This window comes from Anabrus simplex, chromosome 13 (genome assembly GCF_040414725.1).
Source record: "Anabrus simplex isolate iqAnaSimp1 chromosome 13, ASM4041472v1, whole genome shotgun sequence".
NCBI classification, from domain to species: domain Eukaryota; kingdom Metazoa; phylum Arthropoda; class Insecta; order Orthoptera; family Tettigoniidae; genus Anabrus; species Anabrus simplex.
Genome location: NC_090277.1, coordinates 483118 through 506447, shown reverse-complemented (window position 1 = coordinate 506447; position 23330 = coordinate 483118). Strand labels below are relative to the sequence as shown.

The following is a 23330-nucleotide window of genomic DNA, read 5'->3' as shown; positions in this document are numbered from 1 at the left end:
ACTACAGCCGGAAGATGTGTGTACAATTTCAGCTAACACATGCATTCAGCAGCTCGCTCTGAATGACTGCGCCGATACAACTTCAAAGATAGTGTTCTATGCAGTAGAACAAAAAATGTAACCAATAACCCGTTCCTAAAGCTTAAAACTGTAAATGTTTGAAGCTCCTGTTTTTACAGCTAGATGTGGTTCCTAACGTAGCAGGGCCGGGATTAAAAATATGTTTTAAAGCAGAGTGCCTCCTCCTAACGCAAGAGTTTAAATCGAAAGAATTTGTTTTACGACCGGTTGCCCTTCCTGACGCGAGATTTTAAATCACAAGCATCCGTTTTACAACATGATGCCCTTCTAGGATTTTAAAAAGCAGTATCTAGCCTCTTACATCATACAGTATTGTTTTCTATCGGTTGCCCTTCCTGACGTCAAAGAACTGGGATTAAGAATCTGTTTTACAACTAGATGCTCTTTTTAACACGAGAATCGGGGTTTTACAGCTAGATGCACTTCTTAGATTTTAAATCGCTGTATCACGAACTATTGTTTTACAGCCGGATGCCCTTCCTGACGCAAAACTAAGATTTTAAATCGCAAGAATTTGTTTTAAGACTAGTTGCCCTTCCTGACGCAAAACTGGCAGTATCTAACCTCTTACATCATACACTATTGTTTTCGACCGGTTGCCCATTCTGACGTCAAAGAACTCGGATTAAGAATCTGTTTTACAACAAGTTGCTCTTTTTAACACGAGTTTCGGGGATTTACAGCTCGATGCTCTTCTTAGATTTTAAATCGCTGTATCACGAACTATTGTTTTACAGCCGGATGCCCTTCCTGACGCAAAACTAAGATTTCAAATCGCAAGAATTTGTTTTAAGACTAGTTGCCCTTCCTGACGCAAAACTGGCAGTATCTAGCCTCTTACATCATACACTATTGTTTTCGACCGGTTGCCCTTCCTGACGTCAAAGAACTCGGATTAAGAATCTGTTTTACAACTAGATGCTCTTTTTAACACGAGAATCGGGGATTTACAGCTAGATGCTCTTCTTAGTGCAGGAACTAAGATTTTAAATCGCTGTATCATGAACTATTCTTTTACAGCCGGATGCCCTTCCTGACGCAATACTAAGATTTTAAATCGCAAGAAATTGTTTTCAGACTAGTTGCCCTTCCTGACGCAAAACTGGCAGTATCTAGCCTCTTACATCATACACTATTGTTTTCGACCGGTTGCCCTTCCTGACGTCAAAAAACTGGGATTAAGAATCTGTTTTACAACTAGATGCTCTTTTTAACACGAGAATCGGGGATTTACAGCTAGATGCTCTTCTTAGATTTTAAATCGCTGTATCACGAACTATTGTTTTACAGCCGGATGCCCTTCCTGACGCAAAACTAAGATTATGAATCGCAAGAATTTTTTAAGACTAGTTGCCCTTCCTGACGCAAAACTGGCAGTATCTAGCCTCTTACATCATACACTATTGTTTTCGACCGGTTGCCCTTCCTGACGTCAAAGAACTCGGATTAAGAATCTGTTTTACAACTAGATGCTCTTTTTAACACGAGAATCGGGGATTTACAGCTAGATGCTCTTCTTAGTGCAGGAACTAAGATTTTAAATCGCTGTATCATGAACTATTGTTTTACAGCCGGATGCCCTTCCTGACGCAAAACTAAGATTTCAAATCGCAAGAATTTGTTTTCAGACTAGTTGCCCTTCCTGACGCAAAACTGGCAGTATCTAGCCTCTTACATCATACACTGTTGTTTTCGACCGGTGCCCTTCCTGACGTCAATGAACTGGGATTAAGAATGTTTTACAATAAGTTGCTCTTTCTAACATGAGAATCGGGAATTTACAGCTAGATGCTCGCCGGATGCCCTTCCTGACGGCATAAGTTGCCAGGATTTGAATCGCGGTATCCATCATTGTGTCTGACTTGCGTGTATGCAGGCTCACGCGTATTTTTTTGCTGAGATATCATGCTACTTCCGTTCGCCAGCTATAGCGGAAACTCGCAGTACTGCGTCTATTTCGTCTTACAACTTGGAGGAGACAACATGTGTACATATAATTTATGATCTTTCACCCCCAATATTGTTTTAAAGAAACATGTACGTATGTAGTATCTCGCAACATTCTTATCCGTGTGTGTATCAGTGTTCTAGTCGTGTTGCAATTAGTAAGCGAGTGACCGAGCGAGTTGGCTACGCAGTGTGCTTTCTTGATTTTCGTATGAGATATATCAGTGTATTCGCAATTACTAAGCGTCTTAGCAGTGCGATGAACGAGTTAGCTACGCGGTATAGATTTTTTTATTTTCGTACTAAACAAATCATTTGAAGTGTTGCCGAGTTAGTTATGCGATATGTGCACAGTGTGTTTTTGATTTTCATACTAGGCAAGTGATAGGCGAGATAGCTATGCGATATGTGCACAGTGTGTGTTTTTGATTTTTACACTAGGTAAATCATTGAAGTTGTACTTATGCTCTGAACACATCAAACAATGTTCTTACAGTGTTCGATTCTAGTCTTGCTATGTTTCAATCCAATTTTCTTAGGACAAATGTATCCCCTAACATGTTGTACCGGATCACATGTTAAAGTTAACGACATCGAGTGCAGTGTTCGATTCTAGTCTTGTTAGTTTCAATCTAATTTTCTTAGAACACAGGTATCCCCTAACATGTTGTACAGTGTTCGGTTCTACTTGTTTAGTGATCTGACCACATCAAACAATGTTCTGATTACATGTTGTATCGAGTGCAGTGTTCAATTCTAGTCTTGTTATGTTTCAATCTGATCTTCTTAGAACAAAGGTATCCCCTAACATGTTGTACAGTGTTCGGTTCTACTTGTTTAGTGATCTGAACACATCAATCAATGTTCTGATCACATGTTAAGGTTAACGACATCGAGTGCTGTGTTGAATTCTAGTCTTGTTATGTTTCAATCTGATCTTCTTAGAACAAAGGTATCCCCTAACATGTTGTACAGTGTTCGGTTCTACTTGTTTAGTGATCTGAACACATCAATCAATGTTCTGTTCACATGTTAAGGTTAACGACATCGAGTGCAGTATTCAATTCTAGTCTTGTTATGTTTCAATCTGATCTTCTTAGAACAAAGGTATCCCCTAACATGTTGTACAGCGTTCGATTCTACTTATGTAGTGTTATGAACACACCAAACAATGTTTTAATCACATGTTGAAGTTATCGACATCGAGTACAGTGTTCGATTCTAGTCTTAATCACTTATTTTGTGTTCTGAACACATCAAACTATGTTCTGATCACATGTTGTATCGAGTACTGGCTGTCTCATAAGGAGCTATGTATAGCCGCCATCTTGCGTCCGCCATCTTGCGCAAGCATCCTTAGTGGTGGGGGGCGTCTCTAGCCATCTTGTGCAAGGATCCCAAGGGCGTCTCATAAGAAACTATGTATAGCGATCATCTCGCATAAGCACCTTTAAGGAGTCATGTATAGCCACCATCTTGTGCAATTAGCGTCGAGAGATGGCTGCTGTAGAATTTATCTTTTTAAATTATCCGCCACCATTTTTCAGCTAAAGAGTGTAGCACTGAGGTTGCGATGTAAGATGGCGGATGACAGCTGACAAAAAGCGCGTGAGTTTGTTTACTAAACAAGAGCACGTGGAATTTGCCGCCACCACATTTCAAAGGTATCTAGCTAAAGATGGCAGCACGGTGCTCTCTTGATTAAAGATGGCGGATGACAGCTAACAGAACTTTTCAAATTACCCGCTACTACAGAGAGCAGCACGGTGCTCTGTGGATTAAAGATGGCGGATGACAGCTGACGAAATTACCCGCAGCACAGTGCTCTATTGATTAAAGATGGCGGACGACAGCTGTCAAAAAAGCACGTGGCTTTGTTTACTAAACAAGAGCACGTGGAATTTGCCGCCACCACATTTCAAAGGTATCTAGCTAAAGAGTACAGCACTGAGGTTTGTGATGCAAGATGGCGGATGACAGCTGTCAAAAAGCACGTGGAATTTGTCACCGGCACAAAGAGGGCAGCACGGTGCTCTCTGGCGGTTGACAGCTGTCAGAAAAGCACATGGGTTTGTAAAGCGTGTAGAATTTACCACCACCACATAGAGGGCAGCACGTCGCTCTCTGGATTAAAGATGGCGGATGATAGCTGACAAAAAAAGCGCATTTTTGTTTCCAAACAAGACCATATAGAATTTTTCAAATTGCCGCCACTACATCTCAAAGGTATTTAGCTAAAAAGTTCAGCACTGAGGTTTGCGATGCAAGATGGCGGATGACAGCTGTGATGTACCACATTTCAAAGGTAAGTAGCTAAAGAGGGCAGCGCGGTGCTCTCTGGATTAAAGATGGCGGATGACAACTGCACGTGGCTTTGTTTCGAAACAGGAGCACGTGGAATTTTCCGCCACTACATTTCAAAGGTATCTTGCTAAAGAGTGCAGCATTGAGGTTTGCGATGCAAGATGGCGGATGACAGCTGTGACGTACCACATTTCAAATGTAAGTAGCTAAATAGGGCAGCACTGTGCTCTCTAGATTAAAGATGGCGGATGACAGCTGCACGTGGCTTTGTTTCCAAACAAGAGCATAAAGAATTAGCCGCCACTACATTTCAGCTAAAGAGTGCAGCACTGAGGTTTCGGATGCAAGATGGCGGATGACAGCTGTGACGTACCACATTTCAAAGGTAAGTAGCTAAAGAGGGCAGCACTGTGCTCTCTGGATTAAAGATGGCGGATGACAGCTGCACGTGGATTTGTTTATCTCACGCTAGTGAGGTTAAGTTGGTAGCACTAAGGTTTAGGCCCGCCAAGATGGCAGCACTGCCGATGACAGGTGACGAATTTTCATCTACTACGATAAAGAGGGCAGCACAGTGCTCTGTGGTTTAAAGATGGCGGATGACAGCTGTCAAAAAAGCACGTGGCTGTCAAAAAGCACGTGGCTTTGTTTACCACGCGCTAGTTAGGTTAAGTTGGTACCACTAAGGTTTAGGTCCGTCAAGATGGCAGTACTGAGTTTAGCGATGCGTTGTTGTCTGTCAAAAAGCACGTGGCTGTCAAAAAACACGTGGATTTTTTTACCTCGCGCTAGTTAGGTTAAGTTGGTACTACTGAGGTTTAGGCACGTCAAGATGGCAGTACTGAGGTTAGCGATGCGTTGTTGTCTGTCAAAAAGCACGTGGCTGTCAAAAAAACACGTGGCTTTGTTTACCTCGCGCTAGTTAGGTTAGGTTGGTACCACTGAAGTTTAGGCCCATCAAGATGGCAGCAGTGAGGTTAGCGATGCGTTGTTGTCGATGACAGCTGTCAAAAAGCACGTGGCTTTGTTTACAAATTAAAATCTCGCGCCAAAATTGAAATTTCCCGCCAAAATTCAAATTTCCCGCGGGAGGAGGCGCCAGAACCATCCAATTATACTACTCTAATACAAGTTCCAATCCGTGGCAAAAGCTGTCAGATGTTTGGATTCTTCAGCTAGAGGGATCTGATTATACGCCTGATTGAGGTCCAAGATGGTGAAGAACTTATCTTTACGAAACCATGAAAAACAAGAATGAAGGTCGGGAAGGGGCACAGATTGTAACACCACCTTCCGATTGAGAGCCCTATAATCAATCACAGGCCTGAAGCCACCTTGGGGTTTCGGGACTAGAAAAATGGGCGAAGAATACGCCGACCTAGAGGGCCGAATAATACCATCCTTCAACATCTGATCTATGATTTCCTTCAAAGCTTTCATTTTAGGTGGAGACAGCCTATAAGGCAGAAACCGGACTGGAATCGAATCCGTAACCTCAATCTTGTATTCAATAAGGTCAGTAACACAAAGAGTATCAGAGAACACCTCTGGAAACGACTGACACAACTTACGAATACTATCAGCCTGCTCCTCAGGTAGATGTCTAAGATCTAACAACATCTCATCCTGGGTAGGTGAAATAGATGAACATGACACGGAACTACATTTCAATAAGGGGATTTTACAATTCGAAGCAAATTTGAACGTGCACGACTTGCTCTGAAGATCGAGCACTAGACCAGTGTGAGACATGAAGTCTGCTCCCAATATGATGGGACAAGACAAGTGCTTAGCCACAAACAGTTTAAATTTCCAAGTAAATTTAGATATACGAAGTTTGGCATACAGAAAACCTAAAATTTCTAATGGAGAGGAATTTGCCGAAACATATTGAACCGAGGTCGAACAAAAATCAGGAAGTTTACAAGTAGATTTTAATTTGGAATACCATTCAGCCGAAATAATGGAACAAACACTGCCTGAATCTAATAGAGCTGTTACAGGTTCATTATTCAATTCAATTTTTAGAAATGGGACAGGTGCGGGAGTATCCGCCGCAATTCTAAGACATTCTTTGGGACATTCAGATGGTAATGTCGAATAGTTCTGACCTTTTTCTGTATTTTCGTCAAGTTTAACCGGGGCTGAGCCTTGTGAAGAGGGGTTAGCCGACTCAGCCGAAGCCACTAGTCACTTATGATTGTTGGTGGAAGTTGCACCCGAAGTTGAGCAGGAGGGGGTGCTGTTAGCATTAGGGCAGTTCTTAGCAATATGTGAAAACGCGCCGCATTTAAAACAGCCTTGGGATGACCCTGCTCCATTCCTTATCCCACTAGATTTAATTAATGGACACTTGTTCCGAAGATGGTCAGGCGACCCACAAGCGAAACATTTACGGGGAGTGACTGGTCGGCGAGGTGGAGGCCGAGGATTACTGAAAGAAGGAGGGGGCTCCCTCGCCACACGTAGTGTGTCGGCATATCTAACTCCTTCGGGTGAGACAGCCATAGCCTCTAACTCGGCGAAAGTTTGCGGACGCGACGCAAAACACAAGTATGATCGGTATGATGGAGAAATACCTTCCACAATAGCCTGTACAATATGATCTTCAGGGAAGTGAAGAGCAAACACCCTAGTATAGAATTTGATGTCTTGTATGAAAACGGCAAGATTTTCATCTAAGCGCTGTACTCTGTAATAATACTTTTGAATTAGAGATGACCTAGCCCTAGCCGGAATGAAGTTTGCTAATAAATGGGCGTGGAAGTCTTCTATGGATGATTGTTCAGCAATTGCCCTAACTATCTTGTCTGAGAGGACACCAATGGAATAGGGGTAAATGATTTGAAGGATTTGACTCGGAGAAAGAGAAAAAACAAGTGCATGATCCTGAAACTCAACGAAAAATCTTAGAAATGAAATTACGTCACTGGTAGAGTTAACAGAAAACTTAGAAATACCTCTGAGTAACATTGCTAAAGGATGGGGCAAACTGCTGAAACCCGGTGACGTAGTACGAAGGGGCCTAAGTGGCGAAGAAGCAGATTCAGAAGGTGCATTATTTAACACGAAGGGTGGAATGGACGTGCGACGATCGGACTCAGTTTCTAATGTGGCAGATGTTCGTTGGGTAGCCTCCGCAGTACTACTTCCTTCCTCTTTAGAGGAATCCTCCCCACTTACAATATTTACTACCATAGGCTGGTCGATTTTTGGAATAGCAGATCCAGATAACAAATGGCTAACTTTACTAGACATCTTAGACAAGTTTTCGGCAACGGCACTAGCTTCCTTCCCCTGAAGGTCATTTAACTTCAGGGACAATAGACCCTATTATAGACACCCTATTATAAAAGTGGTACAACCTGGCCTGTACTCTTTTGAGTTGATTAGGAGATGGATCACTTACTTCAAAAAAACTAACTACAGATGCTAGCTCAGTAGTATTGTCAGTGGTCGTGAAGAGAGCATCGTCAATCTCTTTCTCTCCCAAAGTGGGGATGGAAATGGGCAAATCAAGGGACTCTTTAAGCTTATTGGTATCTACTGCAACCGTGCCTCCAGATTGCACATTTCTAATTGTTAATTCATACATCAATTCCTCCTTGCGCAAATAGCCGGGATGGAGGACGTCGCGAGGGCCGGACATGATGACAGAATAATTTTAGAAAAATCCAGCAACTGAGAAAATTGTTAGAGTTCGAATCGAGACCAATGTTTAGCCATCAAAAGGGGCTAAATTGAGACCCATTCAACCACGCTCTGCTACCACTTTTATCGAGGTTACTGTGGAACAGCAGAGGTGAAAGAAGGTGCGGGCTGGAATAGGTCTCAACTACAGAATTAAAGTTAATTTAAAACTTTAACAAAGGTTATATTTTCTTTTCAAAATCATCAAATAACAGATAACAACAGTCAACAATTTCCACTAGGTGAAATAATAACGTAAGGCAGGTACAAAATAATTTTTCCGGTTTCAGGGTTTTTTTACCAGGTTTTGGGCTTCGAGCCCCACACTCACAATCTTTTAGCGATTAGCTCAACGTTACCAAGTTACCAAATGTACAAAGGGGTAGAAAATCCTATCGTGCAAAGGAGCAGTAGCTCCTACTTACAATGTTAAGGAAAAGAGCATACCAGCTCTCAATTTTACAAGCCTCTCAAAGGCTACAACAAATTTCACATTCAACTGCCCTTAAGGCATCCTTATAAATTAACAGGGGTAACTAGTACACAACCTACCGGGTCCTTCGCAAAGAAAAAAAAAACAACAGGTTAAGTTACTGGCCCAAGGTACAGAGAGGACTGGAGGCGTGAAACAGCACTCCTAAATACATTTCTTTTTAAAACCTAAGTGGCTCTAGGCCGATGTACAGGGGCTAATCCCAAGCTAGGGAGGTGACACATATGAGAAAACTTTAATGCATAAGGAAGAGAAGAAGCGGTTATGAAAACGTAGTCACCTCAATTTCAAAATCAAGGGGAGTTCGAGAGGGTGAAGCACTCTCTATCCCCGCTTTACAGTAAAAGAGATTTGAAGTTTTTACATACACAGAAAAGTTAATTTACATTTTAGAGGAATAGGTTACATATTAAAAGTTTCGAACCCTCCCTGAGAGTAAACTGCTGAGCTAGCAAGAAATGAAGATGTTAACAGGCCATTACCTTGTAGATGAACTGCTGCTTGAAGAAAGAGGCGCTTCCCGCCCCCTGCTACATATTCATACACTGAGAAAGATGTTACTGAAGTGGCAGCGAGACAAGAAAATCAGCAGTTTATATATCCTCGTGGAACATTCGAGACTTTTCATGAATGATAACAACCCGCCCACAAACTTTTATTGGCTAACAGCAAAAACTAATACACAAGACGATGAAGAAACACCTTATTGGTGGGAAATTAATTACAGAAATTTATGATTGGCTAATTTCAAAACTGGCGGAAGGAAAGGATTTATATTTCCAACCCTCAAACCACAGAACAAAATTTAGTAAAGACAAAACTTATGAATACAACATTTCTTCAAGAAAGTTCATTCCATTGCACCAGAGTGCGTACTCATAGTTTTTAGTAGAGACATCAGGTAGAGAACGCCCACACTTCTTGATCCATCAAAATTCACACAGAGCCCTCCTCGGAGAAACTGCTGAATTAATACAGTTTTTAAAGTTCAGTTTTCTCCTGTAGAGGAGTTTCAATTGGCGCACAATTTAAATTTGCGGGGTCGGGGTGTACCAACCGGTACAATTACCATACATCTTACTTGCATCAGTATGATGTAAAGCCAATAGTACCAATAAAAAAAAGAAATTCTACAACCAAACCTTCAAAACTATTCATTTCTTGCTCAACTTGCAGACCAAATGATCTGCTTCTAACCAGCGTGAAGACACAACTCTCCAACCTGTCTCTCCGCTAGCTCTATAGGGTATGAACATTCTGTACTGCTCAATATAAACTTCACTGTCTTCAGACTAGAGTCCAGAGGTGATTCAGTTACAATATACATTTGAATGTCACTATTAGGTATGTTTTGATATAGTTCATACTGTTTTGTTTCCAATCCACAATCATCCGGATAGTAAATGGAGAGCCCAGTCTTATTCATCACTTTCAAATTATGTAAATCATCCTGGCTATTAATGACAACTGTGTACAAACCCTGTGCCTTGTGTATTTTAATAAGCATAGTTGTTCTCTCAACGCACAAGCCTCACCTGGGCCAACAGCCCCTTTAAGAGGTACCACACAATATGTTGAATTCAGTAGCAGCATAGCCAGATTCCTTACTGATGAAACAAATTATTTGATAAGAGCCAGCCAGGTACTCACTGGTAACTTTATCCAAAAAGTTAAAACCATTATTGATTACGTTACAATATATACTGTATGTCTGCCATGCGGTTAGGGGCGTGTGGCTGCGAGCTTGCATCTGGAATATAGTGGGTACGAATCCCGCTGTTGGCAACCCTGAAGATGGTTTTCGATGGTTTCCCATTTTCACACCAGGCAAATGCTGGGGCTGTACCTTAATTAAGGCCACGATCACTTTCTTCCAACTCCTAGTCCTATCCTATCCCATCGTCGCCATAAGACCTATCTCTGTTGGTGCAACGTAAAGGCACTAGCAAAAAAACAGTTCCGAACTGGCTAGGAGCTCATTTGTTTCAACAAACAGTTCTGAACTGGTTATGAGCTCCTACGTTACAACAAGCAGTTCTGAGCTGGCTATGAACTCCTTTGTTACAACAAATAGTTCCGAACTGGTTATGAGCACCTTCGTTACAACAAACAAATCCAAACCTACTATATGCCACTTTGTTAAAAAAATACAGTTCTGAACTACCTATGAACTACTTTCTTACAGCAAATACTTCTGAACTGGTTATAAACTACTTTATTACAACAAACAGTTCCCAACTGGTAATGAGATCCTTCGTTACAAAACAAAACAGTTCCAAACTGGCTATAAACTACTTCATTCCAAGAGTTCTGAACTGGGTGTGAAATTCCTTCAAAATTATCTTAATGAGCATATGAAAATCAGAATGCTTCTAGAACTGATTGTTAATAATGGTTTGTTGGAATATAGTAAATGGCAATTGTGAACCCTGCCAACACGATCTATGAATTGTTAAAAAACCTTTAATGACGGATCATAGACGAGCTCACAATTCAGATGAGAAGTACTGTATGTATTCACATCGCTAACTGGTTGAATTATAAGTGCATGTATATTTAATGTTAAAAATTTCATAACCGGTCCGTATTGAAAAAAGATTTACAATTAAGAGATGAAAGTATATGATTTTCCACCTGTTCAATACAAATGCAAATGTGGTATACACTGAAATGTCACATTTTATTCATAAATATTAGGGACCGGTTTCGGCATATTTATGCCATCATCAGCCTAAAGTTAGATACACAAGGATATAAGTAGATTACATACGTCATGTCATTACACAAATAAACTTTCTACCATATTGGCAATTCATAATAGCGTTGATATATACAAAATTTTGAATGTATAAAAACTCTCAAATATACCTCTTATAAAATTTACGATAAAGGTAAAACGATATATTTACAGTTCTGTGGTATCTATTGTCTAGTGATGTTTTGTGTTACAATTGTGTGTGAATTACAAAAGACGCCTTTTAAAATATTCCTGCCTGAACAGCTTATACATCTAATAAAATCTGGAGTATTGACATTCTTATAGTATTAAAATTTTAGACGTTCTATCGCGTAAAAATACTCATGTAAATAAAATTAGTAACAGTGTCCAGTATTGTTATATTGTAAAAGAGAACAGCTGTTCGTTTTTTAAAGTTTGTTAAAAATAGTTCCTCATTCGAATATAGGCGGTAAGCCAAGTTAAACTGGTCGGCTTCAAGAATCAAATAAATCTTGTTTGAGATATAGCGGTAGCTTAGTTGTCAGGTTGCCAGATGATTTTAAGTTGCTAAATCTCAGAAGTAAAGGACATGTGAGTGGCTGAGGCCGTTGTTTGACGAGTATGAGTTCACGAAACATTATGTCATTAGGTGGTGAAATGGAATTCTAGAGATCTTGATTCAAAACGGACCTAAAAAAGATTGAAAACTGTATCAAAATAACGTAAAAGGACGCGAAAGAAAATAAACAGTTTTTGAAATAGAAACTCACCTCATGCACCACATATCGGCAGAAGGCTAAAGAGGAACTAGTGCGGGATACTGGCGAGCGATGTGTCAGGCAGTAAGCCGCAAGTACTAGCGGGGAATCGGGGCGTGTCATGTATGTGGAGGGGGAGAAGTTGCAGGCAGAGGCGAGTAGGGGTCGGGAGGGTGTGGATTTCGGTAGGGGTAATACGCTAACATGTTGCACACTGTTTTATAAAATAGCTGACTTTAGGCATTTTGAGCTTATTAATAATTGATATAAGTACGTCGAATAAAATGGTCGGTTTTTCAGATATCTCATTGAGATTGAAATTAGGGTTGTAATATTGGTCCAAATGAATAAAACACTGCTCTGTAAGGTCTAAAAGAAGCCCTTTATTAATAACTTCGATGAGATCTAAATCGTTGTCAATTCCGTAGAAGCTGTGTTTGTAATCGTGCGTATGCTGTCCTATGGCTGAAAATTTTTTGTATTTGATGGTATTAACATGTTCGTTGTACCTAATTTTGAAGGATCTCCCTGTCTGTCCCAGATAACTGCTGGAACAGTCGTTGCAGTGATATCTGTATACGCCTGACCTATCGAAAGGGTTAAGAAAGTTAACACGGCTGGAGTTGTGGAATATATCAAGATTCCTGTTATTGGTTTTAAAGGCGATATACACGTCCTTCTTTTTGAATAGGTTAGTTACACGGTGAATATCGGGGTTAAATGTAAAAGTTGCATATATTACTGGTTTCGTTTTTTTTCTTTCTGTAGGCAAGTTTTGGGTCGGTCTTTAAATTTACGTATTATGCGTTCTATGAAACCGTGATTAAAACCATTATGCAATGCAATATTATGTATAATATTAAGTTCTTTGTTAAGATCTGCTTTGGACATGGGGATATTATAGGCACGGTGTACTAGACTATTATAGGTGGCACATTTATGGCAAGGGGGATGTGAGGAATCTTGTTGAATGGTTGTAGCTGTATGCGTAGGTTTTCTATAGATTTTATATTTAAAGGTGGTTGGGAATCTGGTAATAGTTAAATCTAATAAGTTGAGGGTCTTATTGGTTTCGGATTCTATAGTGAACTTAGTATTCGTATCAATGTCATTGAGGTGTGTTAAGGTGGTAATTGTATCGGTGTTGCGTTGATCCATTATGATAAGTGTATCATCGACAAATCTGGACCAAAAGACTATATTGTTGAATTTCTTACCCTTTTCTCTTTTTGTGTACTCAAGGAAATCCAGGTATATATTGGCAAGAATACCAGATGCCGGCGAACCCATGGCTAGTCCGTCCTGTTTGTATATTACTTTGTTAAACGTGAAATAATTTTTGTTAGTTATAAATTTCAGTAAAGAAATGAAATTTGCTATTTCAAGTTGGCTGAGCTGGCTATGAGATCGTAAATTTCTTGAAATAATTGATATAACTTTCTCCGGTTTAATATTTGTGTACATGTTGGTAATGTCAAATGAATGCATGGTATGGTATGGTATGGTTGTAGTTCAAAATTGTTCAAACGTTGGATTAATTCAAGGGTATTTTTAATGGATTTATTTGCCTGGAAAGTGTAGTGTTTGCTTAAAAACTGTTGGATAAACTGAGCTGTTTTGTAGAGTGGGCTCGGTCTGAAATTCACTATGGGGTGTATGGGGATTCCATCTTTGTGAATTTTGGGCTGTGCTTTAACAGTTGGCAAACCAGGATTCATGTTGATCAATTTGTTCTTTTCGCTGTCTGTTAGTAAAAAATTTTGTTTTTAAGTATCTGTTTTAATTGTCTTTGAATGGACTGGGTAGGATCTTTGTCAATAATTGTAAAGGATTCGTCTGTGAAAAAGGCTTTTGTCTTTTCGATGTAGTCTGCTTGATTCATTACAACAGTGGTGTTACCTTTATCTGCTTTAGTGATAATGATTTCTGAGTTTATAATTTTGTCCTTGAGTTGAAGAATCTTTTTTCTATCTGTAAGTTGTGTGGGATTTATAAGCCGTGTTGGTGTACTGAAAATGTTATTTATTTGCTTTTTAGTTTCATGTCTGGTTTCATCTTGGATGTCAATGGGCATTTTATTGATTGCTGCTCCTGCTTCTATTGTCAATGTTTTGGCTATGTTTGCTACATTAAAGTTGGGCCAATTGTGTTTGGGTCCTTTCATTAGAATGTCGATTTCTTCTTTGTCAAAGTTGGTTTCGGACAGGTTAATGAATGGTGGCTGGAACTGGGATAAGTGTTGAGTTTGCGTATTATCCTTGCGCGGGTTGTTGTCTGCATTAGCTTTATTAAGAAGTGTTTGAAATTTATTGTTAAAGGTGCGCTGCGTTTGGGAAAGGATTGTGGTTAGCCTGTTGTGAACATTATCTTGGAAAATGTTCCATTGTGCTGTTGATAGCATTGTGGTGACTTCGAGACGGGATTCATATAGGCGATTATTAAGAAATGATTTCTTCTTATGTAAAAATTTAAGCTCGTTCAGAAGCCAGAGCTTATTGGTTCTTAGATGTACCTTTCTCTGATGTTCTAGAATGTTCCATTTTCAGTTTTTTTTAAAATTAGGAGTCAATTCATTGGTAATACATTGCTTAATAAATTTTATGTCCTTGCCTAACTTCCCTATCTTGACACATAAGTTCATATAAAGATGAGCTTTGTTTTTTGCCTGGTAGGCTTCCTTATTTAATGTTAAAAATTTCATAACTGGTCCGTATTGAAAAGAGATTTACAATTAAGAGATAAAAGTATATGTTTTTCCACCTGTTCAATACAAATTCAAATGTGATATACACTGAAATGTCACATTTTATTCATAAATATTAGAGACCGGTTTCAGCATATTTATGCCATCATCAGCCTAAAGTTAGATACACAAGGACATAAGTAAATTACATACATGTCATTACACAAATAAACTTTCTACCATATTGGCAATTCATAATAGCGTTGATATATACAAAATTTTGAACGTATAAAAACTCTCAAATATACTTATTATAAAAATTACGAAATGAAATTTTTAACATTAAATAAGGAAGCCTACCAGGCATAAAACAAAGCTCATCTTAATATGAACTTACGTATCAAGATAGGGAAGTTAGGCAAGGACATAAAATTTATTAAGCAATGTATTACCAATGAATTGACTCCTATTTAAAAAAAAAACAGAAAACGGAACATTCTAGAACATCAGAGAAAGGTACATCTAAGAACCAATAAGCTCTGGCTTCAGAACGAGCTTAAATTTTTACATAAGAAGAAATCATTTCTTAATAATCGCCTATATGAATCCCGTCTCGAAGTCGCTACAATGCTATCAACAGCACAATGGAACATTTTCCAAGATAATGTTCACAACAGGCTAACCACAATCCTTTCCCAAACGCAGCGCACCTCGGACAATAAATTTCAAACACTTCTCAATAAAGCTAATGCAGACGACAAGCCGCGCAAGGATAATACGCAAACTCAACACTTATCCGAGTTACAGCCACCATTCATTACCCTGTCCGAAACCAACTCTGACAAAGAAGAAATCGACATTCTAACGAAAGGACCCAAACACAATTGGCCCAACTTTAATGCAGCAAACATAGCCAAAACATTGACAATAGAGGCAGAAGCAGCTATCAATAAAATGCCTATTGACATCCAAGATGAAACCAGACATGAAACTAAAAAGCAAATAAATAACATTTTCAGTACACCAACACGGCTTATAAATCCCACACAACTTACAGATAGAAAAATGATTCTTCAACTCAAGGGAAAAATTAAAAACTCAGAAATCATTATCACTAAAGCAGATAAAGGTAACACCACTGTTGTAATGAATCAAGCATATTACATCGAAAAGACAAAAGCTTTTTTTACAGACGAATCCTTTACAGTTATTGACAAAGATCCTACCCAGTCCATTCAAAGACAATTAAAACAGATACTTAAAAACAAATTTTTTTTACTAACAGACAGCGAAAAGAACAAATTGATCAACATGAATCCTGGTTTGCCAACTGTTAAAAGCACAGCCCAAAATTCATAAAGATGGAATCCCCATACGCCCCATAGTGAATTTCAGACCGAGCCCACTCTACAAAACTACACTACACTACACTACACTACACTTTCCAGGCAAATAAATCCATTAAAAATACCCTTGAATTAATCCAACGTTTGAACAATTTTAAACTACAACCATACCATACCATGCATTCATTTGACATTACCAACATGTACACAAATATCAAACCGGAGAAAGTTATATCAATTATTTCAAGAAATTTACGATCTCATAGCCAGCTCAGCCAACTTGAAATAGCAGATTTCATGCCTTTACTGAAATTTTTAACTAACAATAATTATTTCACGTTTAACAAAGTAATATACAAACAGGACGGACTAGCCATAGGTTCGCCGGCATCAGGTATTCTTGCCAATATATACCTGGATTTCCTGGAGTACACAAAAAGAGAAAAGGGTAAGAAATTCAACAATATAGTCTTTTGGTCCATATTTGTCGATGATACACTTATCATAATGGATCAACGCAACACCGATACAATTACCACCTTAACACACCTCAATGACATTGATACGAATATTAAGTTCACTATTGAATCCGAAACCAATAAGACCCTCAACTTATTACATTTAACTATTACCCGATTCCCAACCACCTTTAAATATAAAATCTATAGAAAACCGACGCATACAGCTACAACCATTCAACAAGATTCCTCACATCCCCCTTGCCATAAACGTGCCACCTATAATAGTCTAGTACACCGTGCCTATAATATCCCCATGTCCAAAGCAGATCTTAACAAAGAACTTAATATTATACATAATATTGCACTGCATAATGGTTTTAATCACGTTTTCATAGAACGCATAATACGTAAATTTAAAGACCGACCCAAAACTTGTCTACAGAAAGAAAAAAAACGAAACCAGTAATATATGCAACTTTTACATTTAACCCCGATATTCACCGTGTAACTAACCTATTCAAAAAGAAGGACGTGTATATCGCCTTTAAAGCCAATAACAGGAATCTTGATATATTCCACAACTCCAGCCGTGTTAACTTTCTTAACCCTTTCGACAGGTCAGGCGTATACAGATATCACTGCAACGACTGTTCCAGCAGTTATCTGGGACAGACAGGGAGATCCTTCAAAATTAGGTACAACGAACATGTTAATGCCATCAAATACAAAAGATTTTCAGCCATAGGACAGCATACGCACGATTACAAACGCAGCTTCTACGGAATTCACAACGATTTAGATCTCATCGAAGTTATTAATAAAGGGCTTCTTTTAGACCTTACAGAGAAGTGCTTTATTCATTTGGACCAATATTACAACCCTAATTTCAATCTCAATGAGATATCTGAAAAACCGACCATTTTATTCGACGTACTTATATCAATTATTAATAAGCTCAAAATGCCTAAAGTCAGCCATTTTATAAAACAGTGTGCAACATGTTAGCGTATTACCCCTACCGAAATCCACACCCTCCCGACCCCTACTCGCCTCTGCCTGCAACTTCTCCCCCTCCACATACATGACACGCCCCGATTCCCCGCTAGTACTTGCGGCTTACTGCCTGACACATCGCTCGCCAGTATCCCGCACTAGTTCCTCTTTAGCCTTCTGCCGATATGTGGTGCATGAGGTGAGTTTCTATTTCAAAAACTGTTTATTTTCTTTCGCGTCCTTTTACGTTATTTTGATACAGTTTTCAATCTTTTTTAGGTCCGTTTTGAATCAAGATCTCTAGAATTCCATTTCACCATCTAATGACATAATGTTTCGTGAACTCATACTCGTCAAACTACGGCCTCAGCCACTCACATGTCCTTTACTTCTGAGATTTAGCAACTTAAAATCATCTGGCAACCTGACAACTAAGCTACCGCTATATCTCAAACAAGATTTATTTGATTCTTGAAGCCGACCAGTTTAACTTGGCTTACCGCCTATATTCGAATGAGGAACTATTTTTAACAAACTTTAAAAAACGAACAGCTGTTCTCTTTTACAATATAACAATACTGGACACTGTTACTAATTTTATTTACATGAGTATTTTTACGTGATAGAACGTCTAAAATTTTAATACTATAAGAATGTCAATACTCCAGATTTTATTAGATGTATAAGCTGTTCAGGCAGGAATATTTTAAAAGGCGTCTTTTGTAATTCGCACACAATTTTAACACAAAACATCACTAGATAATAGATACCACAGAACTGTAAATATATCGTTTTACCTTTATCGTAAATTTTATAAGAGGTATATTTGAGAGTTTTTATACATTCAAAATTTTGTATATATCAACGCTATTATGAATTGCCAATATGGTAGAAAGTTTATTTGTGTAATGACATGACGTATGTAATTTACTTATATCCTTGTGTATCTAACTTTAGGCTGATGATGGCATAAATATGCCGAAACCGGTCCCTAATATTTATGAATAAAATGTGACATTTCAGTGTATATCACATTTGAATTTGTATTGAACAAGTGGAAAATCATATACTTTCATCTCTTAATTGTAAGTGCATGTATAGGAAATGCAGCCTCTGGTATTGAATGAGAACTGCTGGCATTGGCTCCGAAATGGTTCTAAATGTACTTAGAACAGCATGAATTCGGAACTCACAGTTCAGAACCAGTTCTGAATTTCTGTTGGAACAGCATGTATACTATTTTGCATGCGCATTCTGTTCAGAATCAATTCGGTACCATGTTGGAACAAACTTGCACGTAATTTTACTACGAACGGTACCGGTAGGTGGGTAATATTGAATGTAATCAGCCTACAGTAGGCTGAAAAACAGAATTACCTGCACCTGTTCTTGGTGTGTTTAAATCCGAACTGAACAATAAAGCTTCCCTTATTTCTTGTCACGTGCCTACGCTATTACGTTCCTTGTGGAGAAGTAGAAGACTGAGACTCCAAATGTATTAGCAATATGTCCAAAGGTTTAGACACAGTGTAAAACTTAAGAAATTGCAGCTACCTGACAAAGAAAATCTTAAGAGAAACAGCACAATCCACAGACCAAATCTACACAATCTGCTGCAGTATGTCCGAGATGCACAATACAAAACAAATGAATACGGACATTAAATAGCAAGTCAACCACTTCAAAAGTAAACCACAAATAGCTAATAACGCTACTCGCAAATTTATAACCAGTGCGTTGTTCCTCGGCTGTATACATACAAATCCGGTATAATTCACTTATCTCCAATTAATTACTATACATTGATAGAAGTCATATGTCATATGGGAAAACCAAGACGAACTATTATACTCAGATCACAGGACAGAAAATATGTGGCGTGCGTACTTACCGGGAGACGGGAGGCAAATGGGAATCAGAAGCGTACCCCGGAAATTACTTCTTCCTCTTCTACTTCAATATTGAGTGGACTCGTTCCTTATTTCGCCCTTAGGTTAGCCTTTTTTCACTTGTAATATCAGTTACGTTAGGAACATAGTCGCACAACTCACTGTATGAATTACGGTAAATACTTCTTCTTCATCTTCCTGGCGGATATGGGATTCTATAATTTTGCTCGGCGAAAAATTGGATTTCATTTACTCCAGAATCTCTTTGTAAACCATGTTTGTGGCATTTTGGGGGGGGGGGGGGGGCTAAGATGACCAAGATACTGGCAGAGCTAAATCTGGAACGTACGACATGGAACTCTACATATGAGAAACAGTCCTCTTTTAAGTCGGAAAAAAAAAAGAGAGAAAGTTTTTTCATTTCTGAAGGAGATTCCATGTACAGTCCTCTTTTAAGTCGAAAAAAAAAAGAGAAAGTTTTTTCATTTCTGAAGGAGATTCCATGTACCAATTTTCACGTCTGTAACATCTTAGTTTTTGAGATATAAGTATCTTCTTAAAGAGAATTCGACTCCTTCACTTATTTTTGACCCCAGCTTATAGTAAGTTGATTTTCCGAAAAGAAAAGAAAGTTTTTCTTTATTTTTAAAGGAGATTACATATACCAATTATCACGTCTGTAACATGTTAAGTTTACGAGATATACTGTAGATGTACTCGTTTTAAAAACAGCCCCACTCCTTAGCTAAGTGGTCAGCGTTGAGGCCTTCGGTTCACAGGGTTCCGGGTTCGATTCCGGGCTGAGCTCGGGAATCAAATAGCCTGTGATTAATTCTTCTGGCTCGGGGAAAGGTTATTTGGGTTTTTCCTAACACTTTCCTCTTCATATTCACTCAACACGCCACTTTACCAACTACAACAGGAACACGCAATAGTAATTACATCCCTACACATTGGGTTAGCGTCAGGAAGGGCATCCAACCGTAAAACAGGGTCAAATCCACATTTGCGACACAGTTCGCACACGCGACCCCACTGGTGTGGGAAAAGCGGTAGAGTAAGAAGATCCTCATTTTAAAAATTCACCATTAGCGAGCTCGATAGCTGCAGTCGCTTAAGTGCGGCCAGTATCCAGTATTCGGGAGATAGTAGGTTCGAACCCCACTGTCGGCAGCCCAGAAGATGGTTTTCCGTGGTTTCCCATTTTCATACCAGGCAAATGCTGGGGCTGTACCTTAATTAAGGCCACGACCGCTTCCTTCTCACTCCAAGCCCTTTCCTTTTCCATCGTCGCCGTAAGACCTATCTGTGTCGGTGCGACGTAAAACAACTAGCAAAAAAAAATTAAAAATTCACCCGCATTTTTTATTATTTCACCCCCTTAAGTGGTTCTTCCAAAAAAAAGTGTACATACATTACATACATTATCATTATAGACTTTTATGCCTTTCAGCGTTCAGTCTGCAAGCCTCTGTGAATTTACTAAACGTCGCCACAATCTTCGATTTGCAACTAGTGTTGTGGCCTCATTTAGTTCTATACCTCTTATCTTTAAATCGTTAGAAACCGAGTCTAACCATCGTCGTCTTGCTCTACATCTACTTCTCTTACCTTCCATAGCAGAGTTCATTAGTCTCCTGGGTACCTATCCTTCTCCATTCGCCTCACATGACCCCACCACCGAAGCCGGTTTATGCGTACAGCTTCATCCATCGAGTTCATTCTTAAATTAGCCTTGACCCGCGATGTAGATCATACACAATTCTCTACGTTCACGGCAGTAATTAGACAAGGAAGAGGTAAAATTAGCAGATACTCAATGAGCCAGATAAAGCAACACAAACAGGAAGCGTAACATACGTTCATAAAATATCAAATAAGGAAAAGGAAAAGACTTACCAGAAATGTGGAAGGGTGTCAGGAAATTCCAACAAGAATAAATTTACCTGGTATCAATTAATTTAAGAAAGAACAACAAATTCAGGGGGAAATTTAAATCAATTAGGTTTATTCAGTAACTAATAATAATGAAAATCTTTAAAATATCAGGGAAGAAATCAACAACGTGGGGAAACTTAACAATAAAAATTAACTTGGATAAACATATTAAGTAAAACGAAAAATAAAATTAATACTGGTCGGCCAGAGGAAAAATTAAAATTAAATTTCATAACCTACTTAGGCTTCAACACACCAATGAAAATGAAGATTAAAACTAGTTTCAGTTCGCCATGAACGCATCTAAGAGCCTTTCCGAATCACCGAGTTCTCACCAAGGGATTAGATGATGGGCAGTCGAGATACAAGAAGCACAACGAACGACATGCCCAGGCACAAGGGGAAAAATAACAGGAAAATTAAAAAAAATATCTCCAAACAGGACTGCAAGGTTTTCAAAAATTAAGAACAATCAATTAGAAATTAAATTCATCCCAAAGGACGGAGACAGTCCACAAATCAACAAACAATATCAACGGTCGGGAGAAGAAAAAAACAACACGTTAACAATCACCAAACAAAACGTTGTCATGGAGACATACAGACGCCATGTATCAAGCATGGCAGCATGAAACCACGGAAGCAAAGGCCCGTCCAAAAATGGAAACGAAAATATAACCCGAGGACAAAAAACGAAGGAAGAAAAATTAAAACAATACAGCGAAAGATAAATAAGTAACTATCCCCTTGGTTCGAACTCAAGTGATTTAAAATTGACTCCCATGGGGTGTTCAGATAACCTAGAACAATTTAACATTACAAGGGGCACTAACAAAATTTCCACAAAGCATAAAACATACAAACATCACCCCAATACGTTATTAAATATCATAAATTTCTTTTAACAACATGTAAGTTACAATATTAAATGTCTATGATGATAATAATAATAATGTTTTAATAATCCATTTAAAAAGCCGAGATCTAGTTTTGTCAGAAATTTAGAGTTCTCAAACACATAACGGATATTCAACCAAGTCGAACCAGAAGAGGATAAGTTTCTTAAAAGAAATGCCGAAATCTTCGCTGGCTTGAAGTGACGCCAAAAACGCCATATTAAATTCAGTACTCACATGCTGGTTGAAGAAGCCAAGTCATCAATTATAGTAAACATACAACCTAGAGCGGTTCCCACGTTGATAATAGCTTTAAAATTATTACGGGGGCAAGGGAGAAGGCCCCCTTACACTTTTCTTCAAGTTATGTCCATGTTGCCTAGGAAAATGCACTCGCAGCAGAGGAACGACAAGCGTGGGTCCATCTCAGTCTACTTCCCGCTCGCTACCGGTACTACCGCTCTCGCCCAGCGTAATAATCGACGAGTGTCTAGACCAAAGAGGATAGAATAGAATAGAGATGAAACTCAATGATAAATTTCGGTTCCAAGCCACTTGGCGCTAGTAGTTTTAGTCTCTTTTCCGAGATAGCGCCACAGTGTGCATTCTGGTGCAATACCTTAGTATTATTATCAACAGATAGCGCGGAGATTTAACATCCGGCGCAGTGACACGTGACGCACATCCGGGTATGCTTACGGCTCCTCCCCCTCCTTTCCCTGCCCCGCGCCACCCCTCCAAAGCGGCGATAATAATGCAGTTCTACTACTTCCATGCCCAATACATTGTAATTCATATATTTTTATTTCCAAATACTTACTACGTTGTAATAATGATCTGTTACCCCTAGTTCGTATGGCATACTATGGTATTGAGAACATAACCACACACCTCAAAGCAGCTTTAACTTCAAATGAATGATTGACACATTAACACAAAGCTGATATTATAACTTTGGCTTGCGCATGCAAATCGTCAAGCAAAACGTAGCGTGTGTGGCCGCCTTAAGAAATCCCTTCAAAAGCAAGACAACAGAGCACACCATATGCAAGACAATGGGGTATCACATCAATATCCAAGTACCACATGAAAATAAAAATAACAGAATTAAATGCACTGAGACAGGAAATAT

At 39.0% G+C, this 23330-nt stretch overlaps 1 protein-coding gene across 1 annotated transcript in view; it reads right to left on the bottom strand.

Moving 5' to 3' along the window:
• LOC136884840 (uncharacterized) overlaps positions 1–19481 on the bottom strand; it is a 120870-nt gene extending 101389 nt beyond the window's left edge. The window contains exon 1 of the mRNA XM_068230149.1: positions 19367–19481. The gene's annotated coding sequence lies outside the window, so the exon portion shown is untranslated. The remainder of the gene's footprint in view (positions 1–19366) is intronic.
• Between the last annotated feature and the right edge of the window lie 3849 nt (positions 19482–23330).